At 46.6% G+C, this 20,148-nt stretch overlaps 1 long non-coding RNA gene across 1 annotated transcript; it reads left to right on the forward strand.

Annotated features, from left to right (window-relative positions):
• Nucleotides 1-1,905: 1,905 nt before the first annotated feature.
• On the forward strand, nt 1,906-19,379 carry LOC121439587. The gene is made up of 3 exons (XR_005973273.1): nt 1,906-1,925; nt 13,095-13,523; nt 19,261-19,379. It is a non-coding gene; the product is annotated as an uncharacterized LOC121439587 (long non-coding RNA).
• Nucleotides 19,380-20,148: the final 769 nt, after the last annotated feature.

Below are 20,148 nucleotides of genomic sequence, written 5' to 3' on the forward strand. Positions count from 1 at the left end.
AGGATTTAGACTACCCATTCTAATTGCCTGGAGCCCAGCTGCCCGAGCCAGGGAAGGCAACTAGGAAGAAGGTTCCAGGCTGCAGCCCATGGTCCCTTAGGGCTATGTCCCACACCTTCCTTCATTCGCTCATTTTCCCTCTGGCTTCCCAGCCTCAGGTCCAACCTGTAGCGCCTGTCAGCCCCATCTCTGGTTCCTCATCAGGTTCCTGTGACCTCTGGCCTCTGGCTGATCAGAGCGGACCACAGTGTCACCCTGGCTGGGCCAATGAGCTCTGATGGAGGTCTGTGTGTGTCTCTTGGAATACAGACTTCTTTCTTTTCCAGTGGTAGCTGGCTTTTTCTTCTAGGAGGGGTGGCTTGGTCCCCCAGGAATGGCCACACTGGGAGTCAGCCACCCAGGCTCTCTGGTGAGTTGTAGCCTCGGCTACATTATACCATTTCAAAAAAAGCCGGGCGTTGGTGGCGCACGCCTTTAATCCCAGCACTCGGGAGGCAGAGGCAGGCGGATCTCTGTGAGTTAGAGACCAGCCTGGTCTACAGAGCTAGTTCCAGGACAGGCTCCAAAGCCACAGAGAAACCCTGTCTCGAAAAACCAAAAAAAAAAAAAAAAAAGCACTTCCCCACAAAAAACAACAACAATAAACAAAATTCCACCTTAACCCCCAAAGAAAGAAACCACTGAGACATGGGAGAAGGGGCTCTCAGGGTCAAATCTCTCAGCCACCATCTCCCTCTACATACAAGTGTGTTCATTAAAAGACAGTTCCTTAGGGCCTGTGAAATGGCTCCATGGGTAAAGGCCCTCGTGCCAATCCTGGTGACCTGAGTTCAAGTGCCAGAAGGCATGTGGTGGAAGTCGGGAGAGCCGAGACCTCCGTATGTCTGCATTGGCACGTGTGCAGCCGTGTGCCCATCTACACACAAACACATGATAAATACATGTAAAAAAAACTTAAAGACAATTCCACCATGATATACGTAGACTCACGCTGACCCGTGCCCATCTACACACAAACACATGATAAATACATGTAAAAAAAACTTAAAGACAATTCCACCATGATATACGTAGACTCACGCTGACCCATGTGTGGGACTGGAGAAGTCTGCAGGGGATGGGCTAAGGCTACTGTCTGTGTCCTGTTGTGACTGGAGGAGGTGGAGACCAGGACTAGTAGTTCAAGCCCAGTCTTGGTTACTTTTATCTAGTTTGAGGCTATACTGACCGTTTCACAAAATGTCCTCCAAGAGACAAAAATAAATAAATAAATAAATAAATCCAAACCCTAACCTATAAATATCTTTTTTCCATTAAAAGAAAAAGCAAAGCCAGGGAAATGACTCAGTGTGTCAAGTGTGAGTACCCACATGAACACACACACACACACAGACACACACACACACACACACACACACAATCTTAAAAGAAGAAGGGAGGGAGGGAAAACGCAGTTTTCCACAAAAACCCTGGTCAACTCCTCTTCTTAGAGCATTTGCCAGGTTAGACTACAGCCATGACCGGTCCTTCACGGCTCACAATTAGCCCTTCCGGCTGCTTGGCTTCCAGCCAGGACTCTAAGAGCGCATGCTTATGCCTCATGTTCCTGGGCGCACTTGCATTAGCGTAAAATACACAGAAGTGGGGTTTCTGGGCTTTCTCTTAGGGCCTTTCGTGTTTTTTCACCTGATTTGTCAGAGAGCCCCTCCCCTCCCGCTCAGGCTGACTTTCTTTGCAGCCACCAAAAGTTCCCAGCTGGGCTCTCAGCTTTTGCTTCCGTAGGGAAGAACATGGAAGCCCCCACCTATTCCTGCCCACACAATGTCACGCCTGGGGTATGAGTGGCAGAATGACAGGCAGCCGGGAGCAGCTGGAGGAGCTGTCACGGCTGTCACCTTCCTCCGGGGCCTCCAGGGACACACCAGGTGAGGATAGCGCTTCTGGCTTCTCCTCTGCGAAGTCACGTGGCAGGGACAGGCAGGAACCTGCAGAGCAGGGCGGTGCTCTGTGCCCCTTCAGGCCTAGGGGAGAGGGCGGGTTTCCTTCTGGTGATGACTGGCGTTGCAGATCTGCAGCCTCAGTGGCCACCTAGGCCTCTGCAGCTGGTCCAGGGTGATGGCTGCCAGCCTCAGACTCACAGAGATCCACCGCGCGGCTTGTTTTATTTTTTAAAGGTGGGGGACGTGGCAGCTGGCAAACACCTGTAACTTCCCTTCCAGGGGATCTGACTCACTCTTTTGGCCTCCTTGGGGGTGCCAGGCAAGCATGCAGTCCACATATATGAAAGAAATATTAAATACGAGTCTCTTTTATCAAATACTTTAAAACGTGTGTCTAGGTCAGGAAATCGAAACTTTTTCTCTCCCCCACCTTTTGAAATCTTTATGCAAATGTTTGCCCCCCCCTCAAACTTTTGATTGCACAATGGGCCACAACATTCCAGGAATTTGATGGCCAGAGTAGTGGCCCCTTCCCTTTCCTCCTTCATTTCCTGTGCCTCAATTCTTTTAGGGTTTAGTCAATAAGACTGCAAGGGCAGATGGCAGCAAGTGGGGGAAAGACAGTCACCTGGGCTAGAGTAAAAACCAACTGCCCAGGTGGGCGGTGGTGGCACGTGCCTTTAATCCCAGCACTTGGGAAGCAGAGTTTTACTCTGTGAGTTTGAGGCCAGCCTGGTCTACAGAGCGAGTTCCAGGACAGGCTCCAAAGCTACACAGAGAAACCCTGTCTGGAAAAACAAAAAAAAACAAGAACCAAAAAACAAACAAACAAACAAAAAAACAACTGCCCTTCCTGGCTCTGTGATTGTTCTTTGGAGTAAACCACCTTGTGTGTTTGTTTTGTTTTTTGAGACAAAGTCTTACTGTGTAGTCCTGGCTGTCCTGGATTTCATTGTGTAGACCTGGCTAGCCTCCAACTCACAGAGATCCACCTGCCTCTGCCTCCCAGTGTTGGAATTTAAGGTGTGTACTGCCACTCCCGACTTGAGCACGCACCCTCTAGAGCACGCAGGAGTAAGCTTTTGCCTTGTCCAGACACTTCAGTTGAAGTGATGGCCTTTTTGTGTGTGTGTGTGTGTGATCTTAAGCTTATTTCTAACACATACATTCAGGTAAAATACTTATATGCATAAAATAACAATTTTTTATTTTTAAAAAGCTTTGGGGAGGGGCTGGAGAGATGGCTCAGTGGTTAAGAGCATTGCCTGCTCTTCCAAAGGTCCTGAGTTCAATTCTTGGCAACCACATGGTGGCTCACAACCATCTGTAATGAGGTCTGGTGTCCTCTTCTGGCCTGCAGACATACACACAGGCAGAATATTTCATACATAATAAATAAATAAATAAATATTTTAAAAAATAAAAAATAAATAAAAAGCTTTGGGGAGGTAAGAGACCTCCGTGGTTGAGAGCACCTATCTGTGCTCTTTCAGGAAACCTGAGCCAGATCCCCATATCCGAGTAGAGCATCTTCCAACCACATGTAATTCCAGTTCTAGGGGACATAATGCTTTCTTCTAGCCTTCATGGACACCCACAAACACTAAACACCACACACCCAAATTAAAGTAAACAAAAAATAGAAAGGTTAAAGAAAAAAGAAGTCCCCACGGCGTAGTAAATAAAAGTGCAGAAGGCAGTCATCTCATTCGCCGCCAGGCTCTAGCCTGCTGCCTGCAGCCAGCTCCCTCTATTACCCCCATCCAGGATTGTATAGTTACACTAATGTATCTATAAGTAACGTTAGCAAGACCAGCCCAGCTCTCGACTCTTGTTCTCTTGCAAGCAGTGCCAGAGCTTCTTCCAGCCACCCAATCCAGGCTGCTAGCCTCTGTCCTAGGCACCCTCCATCCTAGCCACCTTCAGTCCTAGCTTTTCTTTTCTTTTTCTTTTTGCCTTGTCGAGAAAATACCGCAGAGATCAATCCTTAGAAGTAGAATTGCTGGCTTGATTGGCGTAAGCAGTTAAAATGTTGATGACTTTTGTTAAATCACCACCCTGAAAGGCTCCAGCAATTTCCCTTTCCACAAATAATCCCACCTGCAAGAGCACTTCCCGGTGTCTTTGTTAATCATTTGACACTTTCCTCTCATCTTAATTTGTATTTTAACTGTCAAGCGTTGAGATGGGCTTCCCACGTGTCTATCCTGCATGGATCTCGGTGTCTCTGCTGGGTTCACTCTGTGTGCTTTATGGATTTCTAGTCCTTTTCCCTAGTGAAGGGTATCGTCTCTCATTGTGGTGCAGATATTTCCCCCAGGTTATCTATTGTCTAGCTGTATGTTTGCCACAAGGGCGCTTTACATTTTAAAGATTCAGATTAATGAATGCATACCGCCCCCCATAAGCTCAATGGTCCTGTTTTTTTTTTTTTTTGAGGGTTCCATTTTGAACCCACCCGCAGTTAATTCTGATGAAAAGGAAAAGGTTTGGATCCATATTTAATTGCTCTGTGAATGGTTCCCTTTCTCCTGTGCTATTTCCCCATTGATTTAGCACCACTTTGAGAGTATTTGAAACATCCACATACAGCGAGCGGGTCCATGTCCGGTCCGGTGTGTCTCATTGATTTTTCTGCCGACTTTGGAGCTCAGACCAAGCTGCCTCAGCTTCAACCTGCTTTTGCCACCTAGTAAGATGACCCTGTTAAGAGGTTTATTGCCTCTTGTCACTTATTTATTTGCCAGATGACTTTTAGTGTTGCTTTCTTAGCCTCCTGGGAGAGCCACATAAAACATTCAAAATCACCCCACTGGCACGGGCTCTGCAGAGAGGTTGGGGTTGGAAAGGGAGGACAGGACAGAAGGTTTTGTCTATCTATGAAAATACCAGGCTTTTGCTTTTGGGCCACCAACCAGCACCCAAATCATGACAGGGACTTATTAGTTATGAACGCTCGGCCTAGCTTAGGCTCATATCCGGCTTGCTCACTTAATTTAAATTAACCTGTTTCTCTTTATCTGCCTTTGGCCTCAGCCTTTTCCTTCCTCCTGTGTGTCTTACTCTCACTGCTGATCGGGTCTGTCTGGCAGCTAGCTGCCTGGCTTCTGGCCCCCGGCATGTCTCTCTCTTTCTCCCTCTCTTTTTCTCTCCCCTATTTATTTATTTATTTATTTATTTATTTATTTTGTTTTTTTCGAGACAGGGTTTCTCTGTGGTTTTGGAGCCTGTCCTGGAACTAGCTCTTGTAGACCAGGCTGGTCTCGAACTCACAGAGATCCGCCTGCCTCTGCCTCCCGAGTGCTGGGATTAAAGGCGTGCGCCACCACCGCCCGGCTTCTCTCCCCTATTTATTCTCTGTCCACCAGCCCCACTTATCCTTTCTCCACCTAGCTAGTGACTGTTCAGCTTTTTATCAGACCAATCAGATGTCTTAGGCAGGCAAGGGGAAACAGATACAACACATCTTTACATAATTAAATACACATCCTTACATCGTTAAACAAATGCAGCATAAACGAATGTAACACACCTTTTACACAGTTAAAGTAATATTCCACACCACAAACAAATATAACACATCTTTTTGCACAGTTAAAATAATATTCCACAGCAATACATATCTGGCAAAAATTAGGGAAGCATCTTCTCACACATACATGTTCTCACTATGTTAACCATGCTGACATCCAACAAACCCAAAGAGATATGCCTACCCCTGATGGCCTCCAGTTCTCTATGCACCAAAGATGACTGTAAACTCCCAGTCCCCCACCTACCTCCAGAATACTAGGATTACACACTTGCCTACTGCACTGGGCACAGCGCTGTTCTTTTTTGTTCCGTACAACATGTATCTTTCTGTTTATTCAAGCCTGTCATGTTCCTCAAGCCCACATCTTTCATTTAGAGAGGATTTATAAGACTCTCATTAATGGATTTCTGAACAGCTCTTCTTTGTGTTGGCATTATGAATGCGCTCTTTTCATCCAGCGTGCTTCTTAACAGGTTATTGCAAGGGATCGTTCTTTAAAAAAAAAAGTGTTAGTCAGGATGTCTTGTAGCCCAAGCTGCCTGGGAAGTTGCTATGTCCTGAGGTTAGCCTTGAACTCCTGATCTTCCTGCCTCTCCCTCTTGAGTTACTGGGATTGCCGCAGCAGCTTCTGCCAGGGATGTGGACCCATGGTGAAGTCAGGCTGCTGATACCTTCTGGTTACTGCTCTGTTCCTAGCAAGGCCCCTCGTGGGTGGACTCTGATATTGGATGTCGTGACTTTGTTGCTGGAACTCTCAGGCATGGGGTGGAGGCCGCGGAGGCAGTAATGACCATATTGAGCTCTCTCCTGCAGAGACTAAACACTCATCATTCTGCCTCATTCTGATCTGAAGAAGCAGTCACCTATGGAGGCTCTTTACTAGACAAACGGCTGAGGGCCTTTACTCAGTGGCTGCCTGTGGCCATTAAGCAATGATTTTCCTGCCAAGTATGTGACAATATAGTTTATGTCACGGAGTGAAGGTTTCAGGGCAGAGGAGCCCAGTGTGATTACAAGCAGGACTGAGAGAAGCTGTATCCTAAGTAATTCTGCTTCTAAGCTGGTGCCTGCAATGTGGGAGGTGCTCTCTATGTTCTTCAGGGAACAGAGGACCTACAAACAACAAAATTCTGTGGAAACTCCAGGAGCAGGAGGATTATAAAAATGATCTAAATAGGGCCAAGTGTGGTGGCGCACACCTTTAATCTTAGCACTTGGGAGGGAGAGGTAAGTGAGTTTGAAGCCAGCTTGGTCTACAGAGTAAGTTCCAGGATATCTAGTGCTGTTACACAGAGAAATCTTGTCTTGAAAAACCAAACCAAATCAACCAACCAAACACACAAACAAACCCCAAAGCAAAGCAAAGCAAAACAAAGCAACAAACAAACAAACACCAAAAATTTACTAAATAAGGCCGGGCGGTGGTGGCACACACCTTTAATCCCAGCACTCAGGAGGCAGAGGCAGGTGGATCTCTGTGAGTTCGAGACCAGCCTGGTCTACAAGAGCTAGTTCCAGGACAGGCTCCAAAGCTACAGAGAAACCCTGTCTTGAAAAACAAAACACACAAAAAAATTACTAAATAAATAATAAAACCCCAACCCCCCACTTCCGCCAAAGGACAATGGGGGTGGCTCAGAGGATCAGCGTGTCCCTATGTGCCTGATACATCCAAGTTTGACCCCTGTCCCTGGAACCCACGTGAAAAATAGCTCATGTGGCTGGACTGTTACCCCAGCTCCTACACGGAGGTAGAGACCTGAGACTGTGAAGTTCATGTTCCCTGACCACGCAAGTGCAGTGTTGCGCTCATGGTGTGAGTACTTGCCCCCAAATAAACACATCTTCAAAAGATGATTTGATTTTTTTTTGGTTGTTTTTGTTTTTATTTATTTTTTATTTTATTTTTTGGTTTTTTACTGTAGCTTTGGAGACTGTCCTGGAACTCACTCTGTAGACCAGGCTGACCTCGAACTCACAGAGATCCACTTGCTTCTGCCTCCCAAATGCTGGGGTTAAAGGTGTGCATCACCACTGCCTGGTTTGTGGTTGTTTTTAATTTGTGTGTGTGTGTGCGTGCATGCGTGTGCATGTGTGCGCAGACGGCTTCCTAGATGTTCGATCCTCAGGAGATGGAGTTATAGGCCAAGCCATCCCACTTAGGTACTTGAAACTGAGCTCGGGTCCGCCAGAAGAGCAGCACGCGCTCTTAACCACCAAGCCATCTCTCCAGCCCTTTCGCTTCGTTTTGTTTGTATTTTGATATTTTAATCAGGGTCTTTCTATTATGTAGGTCTGGCTGTTTTGGAACTCACTACGTAGACCAGGTTGTCCTCGAATTCACAGATATCCATCTGCCTCTGCCTCCCAAGCGCTGGGATTAAAGGTGTGCTCCACAATGCCCCGTCTTATTTGGAGACGGTTTTGCTGTGTAGCCTTGTATGACCAGGAACTCATATATAGGTCAGGCTAGCAACAAGCCTGCTGTAGACTTGCGTCTACCTCCTGAGTTCTGGGGTTTGCGTACATCACACCTAGATAATGAGGTCACTGTAACAATATTGTGCTCTCTTTTGAGACAGGGTCTCGCGTAACCCAAGTTGGCCTTGAACTCATTATGTAGCCTAAGCAAGTTGGTCTTGGACTCCTGATCATCCTGCCTCAGACTTCCTAGTGTTGGGATTACAGGCGTTCGCTCCAACACCTAGTTGATGTGATTCTTTTTTCCCAAATCTCACATGTTATGTCTTCTAGTATGTCCACGAGAAAGCTAGGTTCTTTTGCCTGAGTCCAGAGGAGGCTTTGCCCTGTATGGCCACCAGGGGGCAGGGTTGATCTACTGTGGGGGATTGTAATGGCCTGCTTGAGTTCCAAACAGCTTCGGGCCTGTGGAACCTGTCTGAGATCTTCAAGGAGATAAGAATCAGCCTGTTTCCCCTCACTCAAACCGCAGCTCCGGGACTTGGGGACCCGAGCAGCAAGCGTGCCTTTCTGCGTCTTGTGTGATGAGCCCAGCTCGACCCTGGGCCAAATGCCCTCTCTGAACTCACGGTTCCCTGAGCACCAAACCCTGTTTAAGAGCTTTATCGGAGACCTTAGTGGAAAAGCCGCATCTCCTCTCTAGCGCACGCTTTAGGCTTTGCTAACCTCCAGACGGCTGCAGAAGAGCGCCTTCGTCTTTGCTAACCTCAGGACTGGTGCAGAGGAGCTTCTCCCAGAGGAGGCCTCGGCTGCCGGATCTGAACCAACCTAGAGCAACCGTCCTTTCTGCCATGAAGCTCATGGTTTGGGGTGTGTTTGTGTCTCTGTGTGTGTGTATGGATGGATGGATGAGAGGTAAATAAACATGTAACGAGGGCTCTGAAGAAAATAAATTAGGGCAAAGGAACTGAGAGAAAGGCTAGGTGTTCTAATAGGGTTTGCGTGAGTGTGTGTGTGTGTGTGTGTGTGTGTGTGTTCAGACATGCATGCGCATGCATGAGGAGTCCAGAGTCGAGATGTCAGGAGTCTTTTTCCATTATTCTCTACTTGATCGAGATAGGGTCTCTCATTGAAACTGGAACCCAGCAATTTGGCTAGGTTTTCTGGCCAGGAACCTCCAGAGATCAACCTGTCGCTGTCTCACCCGAGTAAGGGGACAGAGGCTCGCACTGTCTGCCACATACAGCTGTTACGCGCGGGAGCCTAGGGCTCTAAACTCACACTGGCACGGCAAACACAGCTCTGCACTGTCGCCCCAACCCCCTGGGATGCTATTTTATACTAAGGTCAGGGAAGTCTCTCACGAGGTTGACTTTGAACAAAGGCTTCAAGGAAGTTAACCAAGAAAGACTAACGGGAAGGCTAGAGTTATGGCCAAACGGGAGAGGGCTTGGCTAGCATGCACAGAGCCTGGACTAGGTCCCCAGAACTCTGGACTGAAATGCAGAGCTCATGAAAACAAAACAGCCGTGGCAACTGGGGGAGAAGCTAGGCCAGACTACGGAGGCCATGTGGCAGCGGAGTGTTCCTGTGGAGGGGAGGGAGGGGATGGGGCGAAGAACCTGCAGAGGTGGAAGAATCCAGGGGTCCCCTGGGCCATTAGGGATAGCAGTGCCTCTTGGTCTTTCTGCTCAGTGTGTGGAGAAAGGGCCGCCGAGGTTGGAAGCCTGAACAGGAATCTCCCGCAACTATGCAACTATCCCCGTGAAAGAGAAAGGTGACTCAGTACCCAGGACACTCAGTGTTTGCTCTGTTGAACTGAGCTGCTTTGCTTCAAATCTGTGGAAATCAGAACCTCCCAATCCCTTCCAGAGCACGAGGAAGGCCCTCCCCCACCCCCACTAGAAACAAAAATCTCCACAGGAAAAGCCATCTGGAGTCACAGAGAGTCCCTGTTTCCTGCCAGGAACCATGGAGTTTGAAGCCAGAAATGCCCACAGGATGTCGAATTCCAGATCTGAAGGTAGGCAGTGACTCCTGAGCGACTCCACGGACGCTAGAATGAGGGCTTGCTCCGCTGTGCACTTGGCTTTGGCTGCTGTGCCGTCTTTAGCTTCTTGCCCCCACTCTGTTCCCACAGTCCCTGGGTTGCAGCAGAGATATGCTAGTGCCTCTGGCCACAGGCTGTGCCAGTCAGCAGGCCAGCTTGGCAATGCCACACTCACAACCCATGCTTGGCCTTGCTTCTGCAGGTCTCCAAGGCGGCAGCTCCTTGATCCTCTCCCTCAGCACCCAGATCAGAAATAGACACTGGCCGAGACTCATGCTTGTGTGCGATGCTGATGTGAGGGACTATTAAGCGACCTTGCACTGTCGTCCTCTGCTTCCTGCTCCAGGATGCAGCCCACAGCATCGCAGGCAGATTTATATACAGGAATCACAACGAAGAACAGAAGGCTTGTTTATATGCATGGGTGTGTGTGCGCCTGTATACGTTTATATGCACTGTGTATGTGCAGGTGATTGAGGAGGCCAGAGGGTGTTGGATCCCCTGGAACTGGAGTTACACAGATGGTTGCATGAAGCCACCTGATATGGGTGTTGGGAGCCAAAATCAGGTCCTGTACAAGAGCAGTAAATGCTCTTAACCACTGAGGCATCTCTCCAACACTGAGCAATAGGCTTTAAGGGGAATTCATGTGTGTGTGTGTACATGCAAATATTGTCATATATATATATATATATATATATATATATATATATATATATAGACAGGGTTTCTCTGTAGCTTCGGAGCCTGTCCTGGAACTAGCTCTTGTAGACCAGGCTGGCCTTGAACTCACAGAGATCGGTCTGCCTCTGTCTCCGGAGTGCTGGGATTAAAGGTGTGTGCCACCACTGCCCAGCTACCTACAATAAAATATAGAAGAGGAGAACAACAGCCACAACAACTAACAGCAGGCACAGCTGCATACACTGCTAGCCCTAACCTTTGGGAGGCAGAGCCAGGCAGATCTCTGTGAGTTTGAGGACAGCCTGGTCTATATAGTGAGTTCTAGGTCAGCCAGGGCTACATTTTAAGAGCATGAAAAGAGGAGAAGGAGGCGAGGGCACTGAAGAGAGAGCTCAGCACACGTCTCATCTCCAGGTCAGGAGTCTCACAACTACCTGTGATCCCCACTCCTGGGCATCTATGACCCCTCTGCTCTCAACACTCAGGCACAGTCATACACACAATAATTAAGAATTTAAACTGTTTAAAACCCTTCTGAGGGGAAAAAAGTAAGCTTAGAGTCATCACATGAGCTATTGCACTTCTGGGCATGAACCCAAGAGAACCAATTAACATTTACACAGAAACCTCAGCATGAACGCTCGTAAGGGCGGAATGAGGAAGAGCTCAGATATATGAATAAAATATGCCGTGCAGCGGAGTTTTATTCAGATATGAGGAAGAATGAAGGAGCTGGGGTGTAGCTTAGTTGCTAGGGTGCTTGCTTGTCTGGCTGTCTCAAAACCCTGGCTTTAGACCCAGCACAAAACCCAGGTTCATACCCAGCACAATGTGAACCCATCACAGTGGGGACAGCCATGTAATCCTAGCACTTGGGAGATGAAGACAGGAGGATCAGAGGTTCAAGGCGATCTCTGGTCACCTAAGGAGTCATGGTCAACCTGGACTGTATGAGACTGTCTCAAAAAAAAAAAAAAAAACAATTGAAACCAGGAGCTGGAGAGATGGCTGCCTGGTTAAGCACTCAATGCTCTTGCAGGACGACAGACCCAGTCCACAGTGCTCACGTGGTAGCTAACAACCATCTGTAAGGCCAGTTCCAGGGGACCCAACATCCTCTTCTAACCGCTGAGGGCACCTGGCACACACATGGTGCACAGACATATAAGCAGGCGAAACATTCATACACATAAAATAAAATAAATAAATCTTAAAAAAAACATAAAACAAAAATTCTCCCCATCCTATCTATCTCTTTTTTTCGAAAGATTACATTTATGTATGCATGTATATGTGTATGTGTATATGTGTATGTGCATATGTATATGTATATATGTATATGTGTATATGTAAGTGTGTATGTGTATACGTGTATGTGCATATGTATATGTGTATATATGTATAATGTGTATGTATACTATACATGCATGCGGTGAAGGAGCCTTGGCATGTGTGTTGAGGCTTCAGCTCTCTCCTTCCACAATATGAGTTCTGGGGTTGAACTTCAGCTGCTGGGCTTAGGGGCGAGCAGCTTTATCCACTGAACTGGCCTGTCTCTAAGCCGGTCCTGCTCGCCTGCTTTTGTATGCAATATTTACCACTCTACAACATCTTATGGATTTGAGTGTTGGCTGTTTCAGTTGTTACATTTACTTCTGAGTTTCTAGTGTCTGGGATAGGGCCTGGCGACAAAGTGGCAGTAATCAGGCAGAAACAATGAACGCAAAGCAAGTTTCCCTACTCCCCGCCAAACCCCTGTAACTGCCCCCTCTACCACCTCGGGCTTTTTGCTGGAGGGAATCATTTCCAAGGGCATTTGTTAGTCTCTAGCTCAGTTTCTCTAAATAATGTGCTACAGTTGCAATTGTTATTGTTGTTTTGTTTAGAGATAGGGGCTCACTAATCTCAGTAGGACAGATTGGTGTACCATCCCCCCTGACTCTGCCTCCCCAGTGCTGGGACTATAGGCTTGTATCACAACACTTAGTTTGCAATTTTTACAAATTTACTTTATGCATTTTACCCCTCTACTGACTTTTCTGGACCCTCCCATTAGGTAATTGGGCAATCTGTTACCTCCAAACTGACATTTTACATTTAGTTAAATCATTATGACTATGTAAATATTGTTCACCGCAAAGACAAATTCCCACACTGATTATATTCCTTTCCACACAGCTTTTGCTCTTCCCAGAGCACCTAATTGCCTGTTTCATTCCCCGAAATGCTTATTATTGTTAGCATAATCCTGATAGTTTTCCAGTACTGCATCATGTTAGAGACTCTTGAAAATTGTACTTTTTTTCCTCCCATGGCACTTATGATACGTTGCAACTGTTCATTTATTTGGTTATTTATTTTCTCGTCTGTCAAGTTCAGTCATTGGAACATAAGCTTCTCGAGGCAAAACCTGTTGTTTCCAGAACATTCCCAGCACCTGACACCTGCTCCTTGTCTGACACAGGGGACCTGGAACTTGACAACTAGGCTTCACCGACTGGCCAGAGGCCAAAGGGACTGTAATGGCTTCTTCTGGTTGTCAGCTTGACTATATCTGAAACCGGGGCTCACCTGTGAGGGATTTCTGCTCAATCCGAAGTGGGAAGAATCGCTTCTAGTCTGCATCTCTGAGGTGGGAAGACCCGCCTCTAGTCTGGGTCACGCCTTCTGCTGGAAAGCCTATGTAAGGATGTAGAAGAAGGAAGTTTAGCTCTTCGCCTGCTTTCTTCTGACTTGTTAGTGAGTCCATTCCATCGCTGGCATTAGAACCTAATTCTTGTGCATTCTGGCATGTACCGAAGACCAGCTGAGACATCCAGCCTCATGAACAACTGCAAGTTTCTTGGACCTTCCGTTCATAGGCAGCCATTGGTGGATTAGCTGGACCAAACCTGTAAGTCATTCTAATACGTTCCCTTTCTATATAGAGAGATCACTCTATAACTTCTGTTACAGTAGAGAACCCGGACTAATACAGCTATCCTCCTGTTTCTGCCTCCCCAGCTCTGGAATGTGGCATCACTGTGTACCCAGCATTCTACCTGGGTGCTAGGGACTGAACTTAGGTCCTCATGCTGTGTGACAAGCACCTTACTGGCTGAGCCGTTGTCTCAGTCCCCAACCCTTTGCATTTTGATACTTCGCCATGTAGCTAAGATTGGCCTTGAACCCCTGATCTTCCCGTCTCAACTCTGAGTGCCAGAGTCACAGGCAAGCTTCTCCACACCAAGCTTTCTGTGGGTTTTATTAATCTCCTTTAACTCTAGATGGCCTGAAATTTACTATGTAGACCAATGTTTTTTTTTTGATATATTTATTTATTATATATACAACTTTCTGCCTCCATGTATACCCACACGCCAGAGGAGGGCGCCAGATCTCATTACAGATGGGTTGGAGCCACTATGTGGTTGCTGGGAATTGAACTCAGGACCTCTGGAAGAGCAGACAGTGTAACCACTGAGCCATCTCTCAAGCCCTAGACCAATGTTTCTCAACTTGAATGTCAAGACCCCTTTGGGGATCTTTATTTACATTAGATATTTACTCAGATTAGAGGTGGGTCTTCCCACCTCAGGAGATTTGGGTTAAGGGTGTGTCTTCCCACCTCCATTCAGGTATTTACTTTAGAATTCATAATAGTAGCAAACTTAGTTATGAAGTAGCAATGAAATAATTTTATGGTCAGGGGTCACCACAACATGAAGAACTATATTAAAGGGTCACGATATCAGGAAGATTGAGAACCACCGAGGTAGACCAATTTGACCTCAAATTTGTGGTGATTTTAACAGGACCCGGAACTTAGCATAACTGGATCCATGATGGGTATACTATGTGGGCCATAAAACACAGCACACAGACAGCATCTCTTGCTGAAATGAAAGCAAAGACTTAAATGATCAGTCTGTGGGCTGTGGTTCTGGGAACAGCTCTGAATGTACTAACCTTGCTGTTTGGCTTCAGTAGCTCTGCTCCTGGCTAACCCTTCTTGTTAACCGTAGTGCATCAACCTGGAATATTGTTTTTGTGCTCAAAAGCTCAGCCTGAGAAAGGTTTAGTCCTGGGATCCTAACACCCAGTGTAGTTGCCAGGCAGCTAATAAAGACTTTCTACTGGCTCAAACCCGTTTCCACACAGTCTTCTCTGGTGGATACCTCATGTATTTACTGCTGTGAAAAGACCATGTGACCACAGCAACTTTTTTTTTTTTTTGTTTGTTTCTTGAGATGGGTTTTCTCTGTGTAACCCTGGCTGACCTGGAAGTTACTCTGTAGACCAGGCTGGCCTTGAACTCAGAGAGGTCCGCCTGCATCTGCCTCCCGAGTGCTGGGATTAAAGGCAAGCACCACTACTACCTAGCTAAAGTAACTCATAAAGGAAAGCATTTAACTGGGGCTGGCTTACAGTTTAGAGGTTGAGTCCATTATTGTCATGACGGGAAGCATGGTGGCATGCAGGTAGGCACATGGTGCCAAAGAGGTGGCTGAGTGTTCTACAGCCAGATCACCAGGCAGCAGGAAGAGAGCAAGCGAGACACTGGGCCTCTCTTGAGCGTGTCTGAAACTTCAAAGCCCACACCTGTGCCATATTTCCTCCAACAAGCCCAGACCCACTCCAACAAGGCCTTATGTCCTAATCCTTTCAAATAATGCTGTTCTTTGTGAGCCTCTGGGGGCCATTTTCATCCAACAGCATACCCCACAACAGTGACCTGTGTCTGCCTCTGAACGCTAGAGTTGGAGATAGGAGCTTGTCTTTCCTTCCTTCCTTCCTTCCTTCCTTCCTTCCCTCCTTTCTTTCTTTTTAAAGATTTATGTATTATGTATACAGTGTTCTGCCTGCATGCATGCCTGCAGGCCAGAAGAGGGCACCAGATCTCATTACAGATGGTTGTGAGCCACCATGTGGGTGCTGGAAATTGAGCTCAGACCTTGGGAAGAGCAGCTAGTGCTCTTAACCTCTGAGCCATCTCTCCAGCCCTGAGTTTGTGTTTTTCTTAGAGGACCAAAATGTACCAGCCAGGGCCAGTGACACACCACACCAACCCTTGTCTCCTTCTCTCCCCAGACTCCTCAACATGTTCCCCTCCTCTCCATGTCCTCTTTTTACATTTATTTATTTATTTAGTTAGTTTTGAGACAGCATTTCTCTCTGTGTAGCCCTGGCTGTCCTGGAACTAGCTTCGTAGTCCAGTCTGGCCTCAAACTCTCAGAGCTCTGTCTGCCTCTGCTTCCCAAGTGCTGGGATTAATGACCTGAGCCATTAATCTTTTTATTTTTTTTAAGATTAATTGTATGGGTATGAGTGCTTTGCCTACATGTATGCATGTGCAGTGTGTGTGCTTGTGAGTCTCTGTGTGTGCACAGGCTGGAAGAAGGCACCAAATTCCTCAGAACTAGAGTTAAGAATGAGGAGCTGGGGGCTGGAGAGATGGCTCAGAGCTTAAGAGCATTGCCTGCTCTTCCAAAGGCCCTGAGTTCAATTCCAGCAACCACATGGTGGCTCACAACCATCTTTAATGGGGTCTGGTGCCCTCTTCTGGCCTGCAGGCATACACACAGACAGAATATTGTATACATAATATATATATATATATATATATATATATATATATATATATATATATATATATAATGAGGAGCTGCAGTGTGGGTGCTGGGAACCGAATCTGGGTCTTTTGCAAGACCAGCAAATGCTCTTACCCACTGAGCATCTCTCCAGCCTCCTGACCCACCAAGTTCAATTCATCAAACCTGGCAAAGCAAATAACCTCCCTCCCACAACAACCAGCAGGTGTGAATAAATCCTTAGCTGAGGGCGGAGCCTTGGGCATTCCTCCCCATCCCTGCTGGGATGTTGGTAGGTGTGATCTGTGCGGGGAACAATGGTTGCTGTGGGTTCTTGAGGATAAGGGCCGTGTCATTGCCAAAGACAGTGTTCACCGCATTCCTCCCCAGCCTCCAGCTCTTGTATCCGTTCTTCCCCTTCTTCTGTGATGTTCCCTGAGCACTGGGGCAGTGAATATAGATGTTCCACGCAGAGCTGAGAGTTTACAATCTCTTTGATCAGTACTTTGATCAGTTATGAATCTCTTTGTTAACCACCATTCACTTCATTGAGAAGCTGCTTTGAGCCGGGCAGTGGTGGCACACACCTTTAATCCCAGCACTCAGGAGGCAGAGGCAGGTGATCTCTGTGAGTTGGAGGCCAGCACGGTCTATAGAGCAAGTTCAAGGACAGCTAGGACTACATAGAGAAATCCTGTCTCGAAAACCAAAAAAACAAAAACAACAACAACAAAAAACCTGCTTTGGCCAAGGCTGAGTAAGCACTAATTTATAGGCAGAAATGTAGATATTTAGAAGGCATGTTGACATGATGACAACATGTTCATTTAACTAAACAATAGTATGAGATTTTCCCCTAGGACCCCCCCCCCCCCCAGCCTTGACTTTAGACCAGGCATGAATTCCCTCCGGTGGAGCAGGCCTCAGATTCACTCAGAAATTGGTTGGTTACCTCTATCATGGTCACACCGCTGGTAAACCAGTGGCCACATCCTGCCTGGCGGTCTGGAGCATTCAGGGTTCACTGTCAGAACACGGTCCAAGGATGGAGTTGTGTAAGGGAGATTCTAAGTCCTTGTAAGGAAACAAAACAAGAGTCTTGTGAGCCCAGTTCCTTCGAAACCACAGAACTGTTCTTGGATTGCGCTTCCGTGACCCTCCCAGGTATAGCAGAGAGGTGCGCGTGTGCTTCAGATGATTCATTACAAATGGCCGTTGCTATTTGTTTACTTGCCTCTTTGGGAAACACGTTTTTGCCATGTGAGGTGTACCCTTGTGGTCAGACACTTTACCCATGTGACTCCTCATAACCCTCAAAGCACAAATTGTCTGATGCTCTGGATAAAGTGGTTACCGTGTGAGACTTGTCTGACTCATTTATTGGCTCTGTTCTCCCAGGTCCCACTGCCCTAGAGCAGTGGAAACTCCACCATATTGAAGATTTTTCTCCCTCAGCAGCCTGTATAGCACTTTCTGGTACAGTGAGAGCTAGCTCCCAAGAGGAAAATCTTCAGGTCAAATACAACACGGTTTCTCCAGGTCCTGCAACCAAAGCCTTGGTGTCTTCAGCTGGTAAGACAGCTATGAGAAATGGCACACTGAACCCTCTGCACAGCTAAGCGATGGGAAATGATTTCCTAGACTCTGACCTAGTTTCTCTTCATGTCTTTGCTTTGTTTTTCGAGACAGGGTTTCTCTGTGTTGCCCTGGCAGTCCTGGAACTAGCTCTGTAGACCAGGCTGACCTCAAACTCAGAACTCCCTCTGCCTTTGCTTTCTGAGGGCAGGGATTAAAGGTGTGTGCCACCTCCGCCCGGCTTCTCATTGTCTTCTGTAGGATGCAAAAGTCATAGCTCACAGGGCGGTGGTGGCGCACGCCTTTAACCCCAACACTCGGGAGGCAGAGGCAGGCGAATCTCTGTGAGTTAGAGGCCATCCTGGTCTACAAGAGCTAGTTCCAGGACAGGAACCAAAAGCTACGGAGAAACCTTGTCTCGAAAAACCATTAAAAAGAAAGGAAGGAAGGAAGGAAGGAAGGAAGGAAGGAAGGAAGGAAGGGAAGGCCATAACCCCTGAGGCACTGCCAATGCCCCAGTGCAACCCCTGCTGCCAGGACCCGGTCCAGACTGTGGACAAACAGCAGGACATGGGAGAATTGATTGCACCACTTTTGCCTAGACAAAATAAGGTCAGTCTTTTCCATGTCCCTTTTCCACAGGGAAAAAAATCACCATATGGGCCTGGCTAAGACTGTAAGACTGCTGTTCTGGATACTTCTGCCTCCAGTGCTATGGAGACCTGGGTATGGCTAACTGTATATGGACTCTGGTCCCTGTCATTTTTCATAGATTCAGAAGCTGCTCAAGTATAATTTATTTATCCTTCTGGGATCTCTGATAGCATTGATGGCTAGGCCTGCTATAATGTCAGTTTAGCAGCAAAAGGTATCCAGATCCTTTCACAAAGCTATAGCCAGTTTGTAATCTATCTATCTATCTATCTATCTATCTATCTATCTATCTATCTATAGTCTTGCTTTTTCTAAAACTACTAGGTCTCTTGATTTAAAAAATAAGATATATAAAGGTCTGAGGAGATAAAAGTTCATAAGTTTTGAGGGCCTAAAAAGTGATTTAAGATGTAAATACAGGTTAAGATATGGAAAATGTTTCTGATTCTTTCCCCTTCTATGGTATAGTTCTGATAGAGCAATGACTACTTACTGTTTGGGTAAGAAGCTCAAAATTTTAGGTTTATTCTGGTTGTCATTTAAATATGAATTTAAAGGTGGTTCTCATCAAGACAAAGACTTCTCTGTCCAACCATACCTGGCTCCCTGGACAGCAGAACAATACACATTCCTCTAATCAAAATCTGTAGTTTTTGCTAGGACTCAAAGGTATGTGTCTATTCCTTCTGTTTACAGATACCTGTTACCTGCTTTTTTCTTTTTATTTCTGTGATAAGGCTTTCAATATGGGCCTAAAAGTTTCAAATGTATTATTTTTCTTTAAGTACATAAATTTTAACTTCTGTTCCTAGTTTACACTTATCTCAATAGGGTTCCACTTGGCTGGAAGATGCATCTAAGCACCAGTTGCTGACGACAACCTGCTCTGATAGGCTGTGAGCCCTGGACTTCCTGAAGGCTGATGTGGACCAGTCCAGGTGATGTGACTGCTCCCTCTCTCTTCAACAGATGCTTCTGAGTTCCCGCCTTACCTTTGGCTAGCCTTTCAGCCTTCTTGGGCCCTGATGACAATGCCCAATGTCAGCTTGAAGTAGTTGCAGAAAGGAACACATTGTCCCATGCTCCCTGCCCAGAATAGGTTGAAAGTTTGAGACAAGGGGGAACTTCCTGGCATGGGGGACAAACTGACTACCTATAGTGCCCATTGATATACCAGAAAAATAGGCCCAGAGATGTCAATGAATGGATTTATTAACTAAAATGGTCCTACAATAAAAAAGACACTTTGGTTCTTTATGCAGAACCACAGAACCAAAGAGGACATCCAGGATTATAATTACAATTTGGTTGTACTCAAAAGATCAGAGCTACAGGGCCTGGTAGGTTGGCCACTGCCCTGGAAAAAATCTGTTAGCTAATGGTTCTTAGGTCCCAATAATACCTCCTTAAACCCATGGGCAAGCAGGACCCATGACTGGGTCCTGTCATCGGTACTTATGAAGGGGGATGTGTAGGACGCAGCCATGATAAGCTTAATAGAGGCCTGAATCTCAGCAGTTTTCCCTAAGGCAATATCTGATTGTAGAAAAGATCATAAACTGGGACTACCCAGGCACTACCCAGGAACAGACCACCCAAAGGAAATTCCTAATATTCCAACTGTTGCACATAGGATCACCTGCCATCACACACCCATCGCTTTCCACCAGGATACCCCTAGACAAATGTCAGCCAATAAGGATTGAGCCCATCACCCCA

The sequence above is a fragment of the Microtus oregoni genome, unplaced genomic scaffold (genome assembly GCF_018167655.1).
Source record: "Microtus oregoni isolate MIOR12 unplaced genomic scaffold, Mior012 000062F_ref0000492, whole genome shotgun sequence".
NCBI lineage: Eukaryota > Metazoa > Chordata > Mammalia > Rodentia > Cricetidae > Microtus > Microtus oregoni.